The sequence below is a fragment of the Rhinolophus sinicus genome, chromosome 14, assembly GCF_057876585.1.
Source record: "Rhinolophus sinicus isolate RSI-liver-muscle chromosome 14, RSI-T2T, whole genome shotgun sequence".
In the NCBI taxonomy this organism is placed as follows: Eukaryota; Metazoa; Chordata; class Mammalia; order Chiroptera; family Rhinolophidae; genus Rhinolophus; species Rhinolophus sinicus.
Window position 1 is genome coordinate 73,976,994 of NC_142514.1, and position 12,361 is coordinate 73,989,354.

The 12,361-nt window shown below is 41.8% G+C and overlaps 1 long non-coding RNA gene across 7 annotated transcripts in view; it reads right to left on the minus strand.

Moving 5' to 3' along the window:
- Positions 1 to 12,361, minus strand: part of LOC141572137 (uncharacterized) — a 408,385-nt gene that overhangs the window by 253,856 nt on the left and 142,168 nt on the right. For 2 of the 7 annotated variants that reach the window (XR_016018672.1, XR_016018671.1), the window contains one exon: positions 6,563 to 6,690. The exons of the other annotated variants lie outside the window; for them this stretch is intronic. This is a non-coding gene — a long non-coding RNA (uncharacterized LOC141572137). The remainder of the gene's footprint in view (positions 1 to 6,562; positions 6,691 to 12,361) is intronic. 7 annotated transcript variants of the gene reach the window in all.

A 12,361-nucleotide genomic window follows, 5' to 3' on the forward strand; every position in this document is an offset into this window, starting at 1 on the left:
CAGAGACAAAGGGTATATTTACTTACCTAAACGTGCAGATGTTTCATATTCCTAAGGAATGTTCGTAATTTATTTGGAACTCAGAATACAGCTTCTCATAGAAACAGTATCATAAAGAGTGATTAGGTTTCCAGACCAGCCTACAGACACATTTTTAATTCAATATATACCTGAGGTAATAAATGCTAGTAATTTATAGAACCTAGGCAGGAAAGAGGCACTAAGGGCCTGAGGCAGTAACGAGGAGGAAAGGGACCTTGTAGGGGAAGCCTGCTTTCATTTACCATCTCCTAGTGCTAACATCCGGCTAAACTAATGGGCAATCATCACCCTTGCTTGCTCTGCCTCCTCTCCCTCCTCCAGTTCTCTACCTTCCCATCCTCCTCTTTAATACCAGCTCTCAAGGGGGAACAAAAAGAACCAGACGCAAAGGTATCGTAATTCCCACCTGCCCATACCCTCTCACAGTCAATAAAGCCAAATGAGCAACGAGTACGTGGGACCAAGGGAGCACAGAAGGAAATGAGGAACCCCAGAGGCTGTACAGGAAGGTCCAGTACAGGCAAATCAACAGCACCAACACCTAAAGCTAAAATGCCTCAGGCAGCCCAACGGTGTGTGTTGTTGTTCCCTGTAAAGGCTCTGAGAAATCAGGCATGCATATAGAAAAGCAACAAAAGCAAACTTTGGCTGGCCCCTTGAAAAATTAGAAATTGCTTGTAAGGAAAAGGAACACTTCTTCTCTGGGAATGGATACGGGCACAAAGTTACGGGCTGTAAATGAGGCTGGCATAACTCAAATGGGAGGAGCGAGTACACTTCACACAAAAAGAAATGATTTTCCATAACTGCTATTTGAATCCCCAAATCCACTTAAGTATCTTGATAGGTTTTATATTGTGTATTAGAACGAGAACATATGCAGGGTGATTCAGCACCACAACCAAGAAACTAAATCCCACAGAGCCTGGGACATAATTTGATTTTGGTCCTGGCCTAAAATGGCAAAAGTCCCCTTAAGCAATCACTTTATATCACTGTTAAGATTTATATTCAGTTCCTTATCAATAAAATCCATTACACAAAATCTGCACCCAATAATGTAAGAGATGTCACGAGTTGGAAAGGCAAAGCTAATTCTGAAGAGATGTTTCCAGCCCAGAGAAAACACAAAGAAATCCTCATCACTGGAGGCCTGGGCAATAGGCAATACCCCTCCATCTCAGTGTCAGACCCTGCTAAACAAGTGTTCTTAAAACGGAACTAAATCCACCTTAAAACCACACCCCGGATTTTCAAAAATATATGGAGTCCACGTGAATACCGCTCAATGGGCTCCACGTTGGCTCGGCGTGGGGCTGCATGCCTTTACATGTGCTCCACCCCTTTGGTCCAGGCCTCCAGACACGTGGAGGCAGAGAAGTGCAAACAGAGGCTGCAGCAGCAGAGCTCTCCAGGTGATTATACCCTCCAGGCACCCAATTCTGAGACCGCAGGAGTGGCGGTTTACCATGTGTGGCGGAAACGCACTCAGGGTTTAGACTGACATGATGAGTTAATTCAGCTGTAGCACTAAAATCCACACATGCACAATCATTATGTAGTCCTGTGGCTCCAGCAAATCTCAAGATAATGAGGGAAACGGTGTGACATACAGGGAAAGGCACTGGGCTGAATCAGAAGACCTAGATTTTTGTATCAACTCTGCCAGCTGATCTCAGGGGAAGGGGCAAATCACTCCCTCTCTGGGACTAAAGTTCCTCATCTGTAAAATAAAGAGCAGATGTGCTCTTCTAGCACAGAATTCTAAGTGACATGGAAACTGAAACTCAAAGCCATTTATACGTCCCCCCCGTTTGGCACAAGGAGCATCCAGGACTTTTTAGCCAGCACACGCAAGGGCTTCAAAGATTTAATACGCTACTATCAGCAATGCACCTACTCACACTCTTTTATGATCCCAACAAAGTATCAAAAAAAAAAAAAAAAAAGAAAGAAAAAGTCCCACACAGGAGCGGGTGAGAACCATTAGCTCTTTCCTCTCTGTCGAGAATCAAGTCTCCCTCAAGCTGGAGTCCTGTGAGCACTGCCCCAAACATTGCTCTTGATGCATGGCAGCCACGTGGAATTTCGGGTTTCTCCTCAGATGATTTAACTCTTTGGCAGGGGACTCCCAGCAAGGCAGCATCATTCTAGCTGCCAAGCCACTTCTCTGAAGGACAGCAACACTGCTTTGTGTCGTAGGTACCTGTGTGTATGCTAGTGTCTTCCTAACGAGGGCTCACAGTAGCTTTGGAGCTTGGGGCAAGGAATAAGTCCACCTCCAAGTTATGGATGACGTTTACCAAGGTGACTCAATGCCTTTTAAGCAAGAAAAACATTCGCCTGCACAGAGCCTGAGGTTAAGGCCTGCTGAGGTGTGCCAGTTCTCCCGAGGCGTCCTTTCATCTCTTGAGTGGGTGAAAACTGCCCTGCTCTTCCTAAAATAACCCTCAGTCCTTCTTCCACCCTTTCTCTTCTCTCTTACCTAGGTCTTATTCTGCCAATAAGCAGATTCAAACTTCCCACTCAGGAAAGCACATGATGTGTCAGACAGTTAGTCTTTCATCCCGTTCTACCCGCCAACCTGCTGTTTGCTTCTAGAAGTAACTTGTATTCTGATTTATGCACCAGATACAGGACCTCTAATAATGTGGGAAAGAAAGACAGCCACGTTTTTTGGCAGGTATTTTTTTTTTCCCCAAGCCCTAAATCTTTAAAATAGGATGTAAATTAAACTATTCCTTTCAGACCCAAAGGAAATGGGCAGTTGGCTGAGACGATAGGTCAGCCTTAGCAATCAGGGCACAGAGAGATAGACACTTCACAAGAGGGTACCCAGGATTTGTCAAAACTCCAGAAGACGCACTCAATGGGAAATTGAGCTCGATCTGGAGAACCACTTGGTCCTGCTAAAGAACTATTAGTAAGAGTCTGCAGAGGACTATCACCTCTCACTGCCCTGATTGTCTAAACCTGAAGCAACTTACCCACCTTCCTGTTCACCGACCTATTATCCTCTCTCAGCTTCAAAAGCTAACTGCCCCAAAGCTGCATTTCCTCCGTAAGGCCAATTCCTAATATCATTCCCCAGGAGTGCTCTACTCCCAAAACTTAAAAGGAACCAAGAAATCTCAAGCCTCTGAGATTTAACAACTTCATGTGGTATGCCTGAATTGCCTGCTCTCTCTAACTCAAACCATAATCCCCCTTTAAAATCTTGACAGAAACAGAAAAAAGGGATTATATACATGATAAAACCTATGGTGCTGATACATGAAATCCTGGATCCGCTTCTCAATTCATTCACTGACTCTCTGGAAAACATTAGAAAAGTCATGTTGTATCTGTTTCTCCCTTTCCAAGGTAGCTTTTTATTAAGCTGTGTTGACATGGCATCATATAATGCCTATAGTCTTCCTTAAGCAAATAAGGAGTATGAGGCTCCTTCAATTCCACAGTGCATCCCTGTATTATTTTGTCTAGAATCTGTTTTATATATGTCTCAGGGATCTACCCTACACACTTTCAACAACAGAAACTCAATTCTTAAAATGAAGACACTTCCATTCATGCACTAAGAGGCCATCAAGTCATCACAAATCATTCTCTTATGCAAACATCTAGTGCCTTGGGTCATCTTTTTATCTTCATATAGACTTCACACCATATGCAGTATGAAGAAGGTCTACAAGCTTAATAAGAGCAAAACTCCTGGAAGCTGGGGCGGCCGGTTAGCTCAGTTGGTTAGAATGCAGTGCTCTTACCAACAAGGTTGCCGGTTCAATCCCCGCATGGGCCACTGTGAGCTGCGCCCTCCACAACTAGATTGAAACAACTACTTGACTTGGAGCTGATGGGCCCTGGAAAAACACACTTAAATAAATTAAAGTTAAAAAAAAAAAAAAAAAAAAAAATCCTGGAAGCTAATCACTTAATACCAACACTTCTGGAATAAATTTGAATATTGGAATGAATATTTGCTATCATAATGACATAAAGAAGGAGGATTTGTGAAACTGGATTTATTGAGAGTTGCCATCTTGGGGACAATTAACAGGAAATGGCTTTACTCACATCAGAGCTACCAACTGCTGTTTTTGAACCCCTTTCCCATCTTTAATCTGAGGCAGATTTCACCATGTGGGGGTAATTTCTGGTTATTAAAACTCTAGTCCATAGCAGGCCAGGGCAGCCAGATGGCTCAGTGGTTAGAGCACGAGCTCTGAACAACAGGATTGCTGGTTCAATTCCCACATGGGCCAATGATCTGTGCCCTCCACAACTAGATTGAAGACAACTTGCTGCCACTGAGCTGCCAGAGGGGCGGCTGGATGGCTCAGTTGGTTAGAGAGCGAGCTTTTAACAATAAGGTTGCTGGTTCAATCCCTGCATGAGCCTCCTGCAACTAAATGTTGAAAATGGAGACTGGACTTGGAGCTGAGCTGCACCCTCCACAACTAGATTGAAGGACAATGACTTGACTTGGAGCTGATGGGCCCTGGAAAAACACATTGTTCCCCAATATTCCTCCCACCACAAAAAACAAAAACAAACAAACAAACAAAAAAAACTCTAGGCCAACTTAAATTATTATTCTCAAGTTCAACTGTGATTTTACGCAAGCCCCTGCCCTGACACTAGGCAAAGCAGTGGCCTGGACTGAAAACAGGGAGGGCTGGGATCTATTCTTTTATTCCTCCTCTGAGCTCCAGTTCGTCCTCCTCCTGAAAGCAACAGGTACGGTGGGAAAGGCAAATGTCTGCCTATATGACCTGCCATGATCACTTCCCTAGCTAGTGTGGGCTGGTGGGTGAGTTCTCCAGACAGCCCTATGGGACCTCCTCACTGCACAACTTCTCTGATGTTGATCTGACCCCAGTTCTGGCTCAACCTCTTCTACCCAGCCCTTGGCTCCCAGTACCAGCAGCCAGCCTCATAGGGACAGTCTAGCAAGATAGCTGAAGACCAACTACCATTCAGTGTTCACTTCACCCTTGGAGAGCTCCCATATCCTAGCCAACCTAAACAGGGGGTATGTGAGCTGCTCGCCTGGCAGCCCTTCTTCCTGTTCTGCCTCTCCAGGTCTCTCCTCCCCAACCCAGATAAATACAGGGTCAGGTAGGCAAGTCAGGCTGAGCAGACATTCAACCAGGACATCCAATGCCTGCATTGCCTCCTTGCAGTCACACCCAATCTCTATGAGTAGGTCTCTTGAAATTTTTCCTCTCACTTCTGGTAGCTGATGGGCCTTTGTCCTCTTTGCTCTTCCCCAATCTTCTATGCAGACTAGGAAAGCCTGGGGTTGAGGAGGATAGGGGGTAGTAACTTGTGGCAGAATGGGTCCGTTTTGCTTTCTCTTGGTAAGCTCTTTGGGGAGGAGTTTAGCTCCAAATGGTCATGGTTCTCATCAGACTGTGAGGTTTTCAAAGCCTCTTTTTTTCAGCTGGAGTCAAAAGCACATATTCTAAAACAGCAGGAAAGACTAACTCAACTATTACAAACAACTTAATGGTATACAGTCAAATTACCCAAAATTTGAAAATAGTGGAATCAGTGATATGACGAATTCTTGGAAATGTCTTGTGCATGTGAAAAGGTCCATTCTCAGTGGGGTACAAAGTACAATATATCCCTTAATTCTTAATTGTTATTAATTACATTGATCAAATACTTAGTATCTTTATTTGGTATCTGTCCATTTGACTTGTCAGACACTACACGTTTATTTAAGTACTCCTCAAAATTGCATTTTTGTTGATTTATGTTTCTCGTTGGAACAGTAAAAAATTTCCTATGTTATTCTACATATATAGAGTTTCAGTATCAAAACCTCAGTTTTTTATTTAGAGATTACTTCAACTGCATTTCATATTATTGTGAACTGTGAAATTCAAGGTCACTACAATGAAACAAGTCTTAACCTTGAAATAATTTTAAAATAATGAGTGATTCCAATTCATTTTAGCTTTTTGTTTTGTTTTTGTGTTTGTTTTTCATGTGTGTATTTTTTTTAGTATTTTTAAGCCTATCCAAAACAAATTACTTTTGGACAAAAGCTTTATGTTTGCTTCAAAATATACTGAAATGATGATAATAATATACATGTTAGCTTTCAAGTTTCCATAGTCTGTCCTTAAATTTTCCTCCTTTCCTTTTAAAACAAGTATTAAAACCTAGCAAGACAAGTATTTTTATCTCCCTCTTAAAGACACAAACATTAAGATACCAAAGGGTAATTTATCTGATAGTCACACAGATAGTAAGTGCCACATCTGGGACTCAACCCATGTCTTATCACTTTAAATCCTGCACCTTTTTTTCACTATTCTAGATAGACTAGTTCTCCCACAGCACTTAGCATATTGCCTTGGACAGGTTGGTTAACTCATTTTGCAACTTGCAAAGTTCTTACATATACTTTATCCCATTTGATTTTCCCAGTGGACCCACAGAGAAGACAGATATTATGTCCATTTTTACATGTGAGGAAATAGAAGCTTAAACAAGGTTAATAACTTACTCGGCAAGTCCTCCAACGAGAAAACAGCAGAAAGGGCACTTGAAGTAAGTCTTCCGACTTCCACTCAAGAGAACATTCACTTCTAAAGTCCAACAGATTTCTCACTTTCTACAGTTTTAGTTCTTACCCTGTGGTGTAAGAACACTAGGAAATCAAGAAAGAGGAAGAAAAACCAGTTAGACTAGGCCTTGACTCCTAAGAGAGTCCATGAACCTGACAATGCACGTAACAGCACCAACCTTTCCTGACACCTGCCCCTGGACCATGGGGGACCGGAAGTAGGGAAAAGGAAAGGACAGGATATAATATGAGCTGTTTAAACAAACAACAAGGCACCACAGGAAAAGGGAGATGACTAGAACACTGGACCCAGCGAGATGATGCAGCTCTGAAGAAAAAAGAAGAAAAATGAAATTATTTCGCTAGCAGCAAAAAGAACCTGAAGCAAAGTAACACAGGGAATGGGAGTTTGCAGGAGTTCTCAGACTCCTCCAAAGATCTCCAAGGGAGCCCTTCGGTACAGCCAGGGGGTGGGTGCTGGCAGTGTGGAGGTCCTGGCACTGTCATCAAGCAGAGGAGGAAGCCCAGTCAAGGCCACACACAAAGCTGAGCTGAAGGACAGGGTCTGTTTGCACCAAAGGACTGAAACTAAAATCGACACACTGACACTTCACTGCCACAGCAGCCCTGACTGACCTCGAGACATTCCCAAAGCCACTGCTTGCAGCCAGCATCCACATGAGATGTATCTTTCCTTTTTCAGAGAGAAAAAAAGAAACATGTCGATTCACTTGTTAAGAGCATCCTGTGTGGCTTCACACTTTACGCAGTGTAGCCAAGGAAGACAAACTGGCTTGCGCAGGGGACACCGCTCACCCTCCAACTGAGATGGAGAAAGTGCTCAATAAGAAATGACTGGAGCACGGTTCTGCACCCCAAGCTGCCTGGTGGATTCTGGGCCTTTGGCTGAGCCCCTCCGTGGGCTCCTTCTCTGTGATTTGCCCCAAGCAATTCTTAGAAACATTATCAGGAAGGTAAGGGAGGGGAATACAGTATGTAAATGTGTGCTTTGGGAAGAGTCCACACTGTAAGTTTTGCACTTAAAAGCATTATATAAAGTATAATTTGGTATGGTTTTTGTTGTTGTCTACACGAGAGTAAGTTAATGTTGATAAAATGGTGTTTTGTATTTAAAAAGCAAACGTAAAAAAAAACCAAAAAAACACACATCTAACTTGTATCATATGTTGCTCACTAAGTACCAGGCTTTGTTGTCAGGTACTTGACAGTCAGTTTTCCAATTCAATAATCACAAGACACTATGAGGCAGCTATCCTTACACCCACTGCCTACATAAGGAAACCAAAGCCCCCGAAACTGATATAATTTGCCTTTAGTTAGGGAACGCAGTATTCAAAGCTAAGACCTCAGGTAAAACCCCAGCTCCACTAACCAAACAATAAATGGCTCCAAGTAGAAGCATTCCCTTGTGTCAGGGAGGCAGTGGGCATCCTCCCCAAATCACCACTTTGAAGGACCTTTGAAGATGGTGCACTGGTTCAGTGCTGCAGCTTAAGAGACTACAGCTATAACTTAACAACTCTGAAATTTGGTCATGTGGAAGGTTAGGTAACCTGTAAAATAAAATTGGCTGCATCTATGCACAAGGAGTCCCCAGAAATTTTGCACACCGTTAAATACATAAGCATTCTAAGACCAAACCACTCTTACTGATCTCTGGACTCCTCAATTTTATAAAACAGATAAGAATGAGGAAATTAAAGGTACACTATAAATGTTCAATAAAATTGTTGAAGTTTCATTCACATAAAGCTTAACTGTTTGCAAAGTGCTTACCACACTACAAATCCAAAGGACTCTGCTGTAACCCTACACACACGGGGTGGTTCTCACCAGGCTGGAATGGCAGCAATGGTTAATGAGTGTCATGGAGTAGATTCGCAAGACAGCTTTCTCAAGAACGTGGCAGACCATGAGAAGCCTGAGTTTCTGTCAGGAAACATGTCACTTCTACGAATAGTAAAGAATGGATGTGGAAGAAGGACAAGACTGTTCCCAGCGTATCACTGCTTTTGCACATTTTCCAATAGGCACCTGCTCTGCTCGTGTCGGTGCTGTGACTCCCTCTCCCTTCCCCACCAGCCTCTGGTATTGTTTAAAGATGATAGAGACAATAACTCCACAAGAGTTAGTTTCACAAGCTAAATGTCGAATGAGGACTGAGGCAAAATTAAAAGTGATGGAGGAACACAGCTCACACGACAGATCTGCTCTGATGGGGTTCTGTGCAAGCGGAGGGGATGCCCTGTGGGTGGAAGGAAGGACTTCATTAAAGTCTGTAGTGGAGCCATGAACTACACAACTGAGGCATTTCCACCTCTGGCCTGTTTATGTTTTAAAATAGGTAGGAAAGCTACTCAGAAGTTTTTAAATACAACCACGTAGGCAATTCCATGCAAGAAAACATGCCTAGAAGCTCCCTACATGCTGGGAGGTGGCTGAAAAAGTGGTCCTGTCTCCCTTTCTAGTAACTGACAGATACTTTCCGTCATCTTCCTGGTAGATGAGCTGGTGAGGTTTGTTTTCCCAGTTACAGTCCTACTTATGAAAACCAGCAGCAACTTCACATCAGTGAGAGAATCTCCAAGTGCTGGAGGAAGGAAAGCTCTCCATAATTAGCACTTTTCCTTTGAAATATCATCATATTCCCAAAACATTGTAACTTAAGTATCCTTAATTTTCTGCAGATTTTTATTTCACACTGAACAAGATCCTTAAGCTCAGGGAAGAACTCATCTCATAGGAGAAAGACGAACAACTCAGAGAACTCCAGGCAACCACTTCCTTTAAAACCCAGCACTCAGACACAGACACAGATATACACATGACTCTAAGTTCAAGGAACCAGGCTCATACACAGGGATGCACAAGAAAGAACTATGTGCCTACCCCAAAAGGCTGGAGAAACACACAAAGAATGAATTCTGATGAGCAGGTGTTCCAGGCAAAGAAATATGTCTCATCAGAATCATCCTAGGTTTCAAAACTAGATTTTAAAGATCAATTTCTAGTTGTATATTATAAACAACCAAAAAGGAAATCTCTAGGTTTTAAGGATATGGAAATTGTTCATGGACATTAGTTTTTTTTAGAACTAGAGCAGACCTTAGACATTACTTTTTCCAAGTAATATATTTTGATGTAGCATTTTGGTAGAAACATCAGATTATTGCAATTCTGACATGACAACATTTGTTACTGGTCCTAAGAAACAAACCCAGAAAATCTTCAGCTGCTTTTAAAAAATTTACCCAAAAAGACATGCAACAGACACCCCTCATTCTATACTTAGTGGATCGGGACTAGGCTGGATTAAGGAAAATTATGGAAATGAGTACAACACTTGGTAAATAAAACCCACGGTTATATCTGGTCAACTTCTTCATTTTATAGCTGAGGCCCAGAGAAGTGAGTGACTTGCCTCAGCTAGGAAGTAAAAGAGCCAAGATTTGCTCAGCTTTCCTCTCACTGTTCTTTCCACTGTGTGATACTTTCTTCATATCAGGGACATTTTTTTATTTCCACTATCGGTAAGGTAACTGGACTTTCTGTCCAGTTGGCTAAGCAGGACTATCTTATTTTCACTGCTGAAGCTTGTACACTCTTCTGTGAATGCATTTGCACACTAATATGCATTGCATAGTAGTCAAAAGTCCTGGACATCATGGCTGGGTTGTCTGTTCAGCTTATGGCAGGGCTAAAATCTAAGTTACGGTTGGACTGAGTTTTTATTTAGAGGCTCTGGAGGTGCGGGGGATCCAACTGTCCAGTTGATTCTCATCATTGGTAGAAATCAGTTCCTCAAGGTTGTAGGACTGAGGTCCCATTTCCTTGCTGACAGGCATCTTCTAGAATGCCTGCATTCCTTGTCATGGCCCCCTCCATCTTTAAGCCACCAAGGTACACTGAATCCTTCTCATTCTCTCTTCAATCAGCAGACAAAACTCTGCTTTTAATTGCTGATGTGATTAAGTCAGGCTCACCTGGATAATATCCCTATCTTAAGGTCACCCCATACCATGTCACAAAACTTAAAATCCATCATATCCACCATCCCAGGGATTCTTCAGGTCATATATGCAATAGGGGTCAGGGAGAAGATCTTCGGGACCATATCAGAATTTTGCCTTCCATACAATATTATAAGGCCATGTTTATTTTCCCCTCAACACTGCCGAATTACAAAAATTTTCTGAAATTTCAATGATGAAGTAGCAGGGACACACTTTAGAAAGGCCTTTCACAAAATAAGCAAATTCTGTTGCTTAAAATTGGGAAGAATAGAGTGATTCTTTCTACTTTATTGTATCAGCAGGGCTGGAAAATATGAAACCAAATAAAGGAGGGTATTCTGTGGATAAGACAGAAACAGAGAGGTACAGTGAAAACGTTAACTCTAAAGAAGAAACTTCCAACCACCTACAAGACAAGGCAGACTGTAAGAACATGCCTGATTCAAAAATGTCACCCAAGCTCCTCTCCCTCCATCTCTGGATTAAAGCATACCCAACTGGTTTCCTTAAGGCAGGAGCCATATCTATCAACTCTGAGGATAAGCACATACTTTGTGCTCCATAAATACTTACGCACTTTAACGTTAGGTAAGACAGGGATTGTTGATATATGTTGCTGATCCTACTAAATTCATCAGCTATCTCCCAACACCAAGCACATAGCCACAAACAATGAAGAGAGGAACGGGAACTTCCTGTGAAAGATGAGCATTACCTCATTTCCTTTCACTTAGTGATCCACTAAAACAAAACTAAAAAAGATTTTTAATATGCAGAAATCCACAAGGTCTAAAAGACTGAGGTGACAACAGCCACAGTATCATGTAATCTAGAAAGCAGGGGGAGGAGTGGTAAAGTGAATGACTAGCACACCTTAGAAGGCAGAACCTTAAATTAGCCTTGAGGACAGCAGACCATCCAGGGCTTCCAAGTACTTCAGAAGGGGAAGTTTATTAGAACTGCAGAATCTCAAGTCCTGCCCTAGGCTCACTAAATCAGAATGTGAATGCTAACAAATCCTCAGATGCGTCAAGCACATACTAATTTTAAGTAGCATTAATTTAGTTTAATCCTTTGTTTTTAAATATGTATATAATTTCAAGTGTTCCAGGAATTGCAAATACAGAAAAAGAGAGAGAAAGAGAACAATAACAGCAATTTTATTTATTTTACGTCAGGAATCCAAATGAGAAAAATGTCTGCACAGGAGACACACAAATACCACAAATTAGAAAATCTAATTGCACTTGGGTTTGTTTTGTTTTTACATTAAATGCAATGATTTTATTTAGCAAAGACTGTGTACATCTTTGTATTTCTTAAGATGGTGCAATGATAAACATATTTGTAATTTATATTGCATGGGTAAACATTGAAAATTACCAAAAATGACATTTGTCTTACATTATAACTTTAAAACAGTAATTTTTCCTTTTTGTCGTTTTTTGAAATTTTTAATTGTGGTGAAATACATAACATAAAGCTTACCACTTGAACCACTTTTATGTGTATAGTTCAGTAGCATTATGTTCATTCACACTATTGTACTACCATCATCATCGTACAATCACAGAATTCATTTTACAAAATTGGTACTGTACCCATTTAATGTTAACTTCCCCATTCCTTCACCCCAGCCTCTGGCAACCACCATTCTACTGTCTCCGAATTTGACTACTCCAGGTATTTCATGTAAATGGAATCA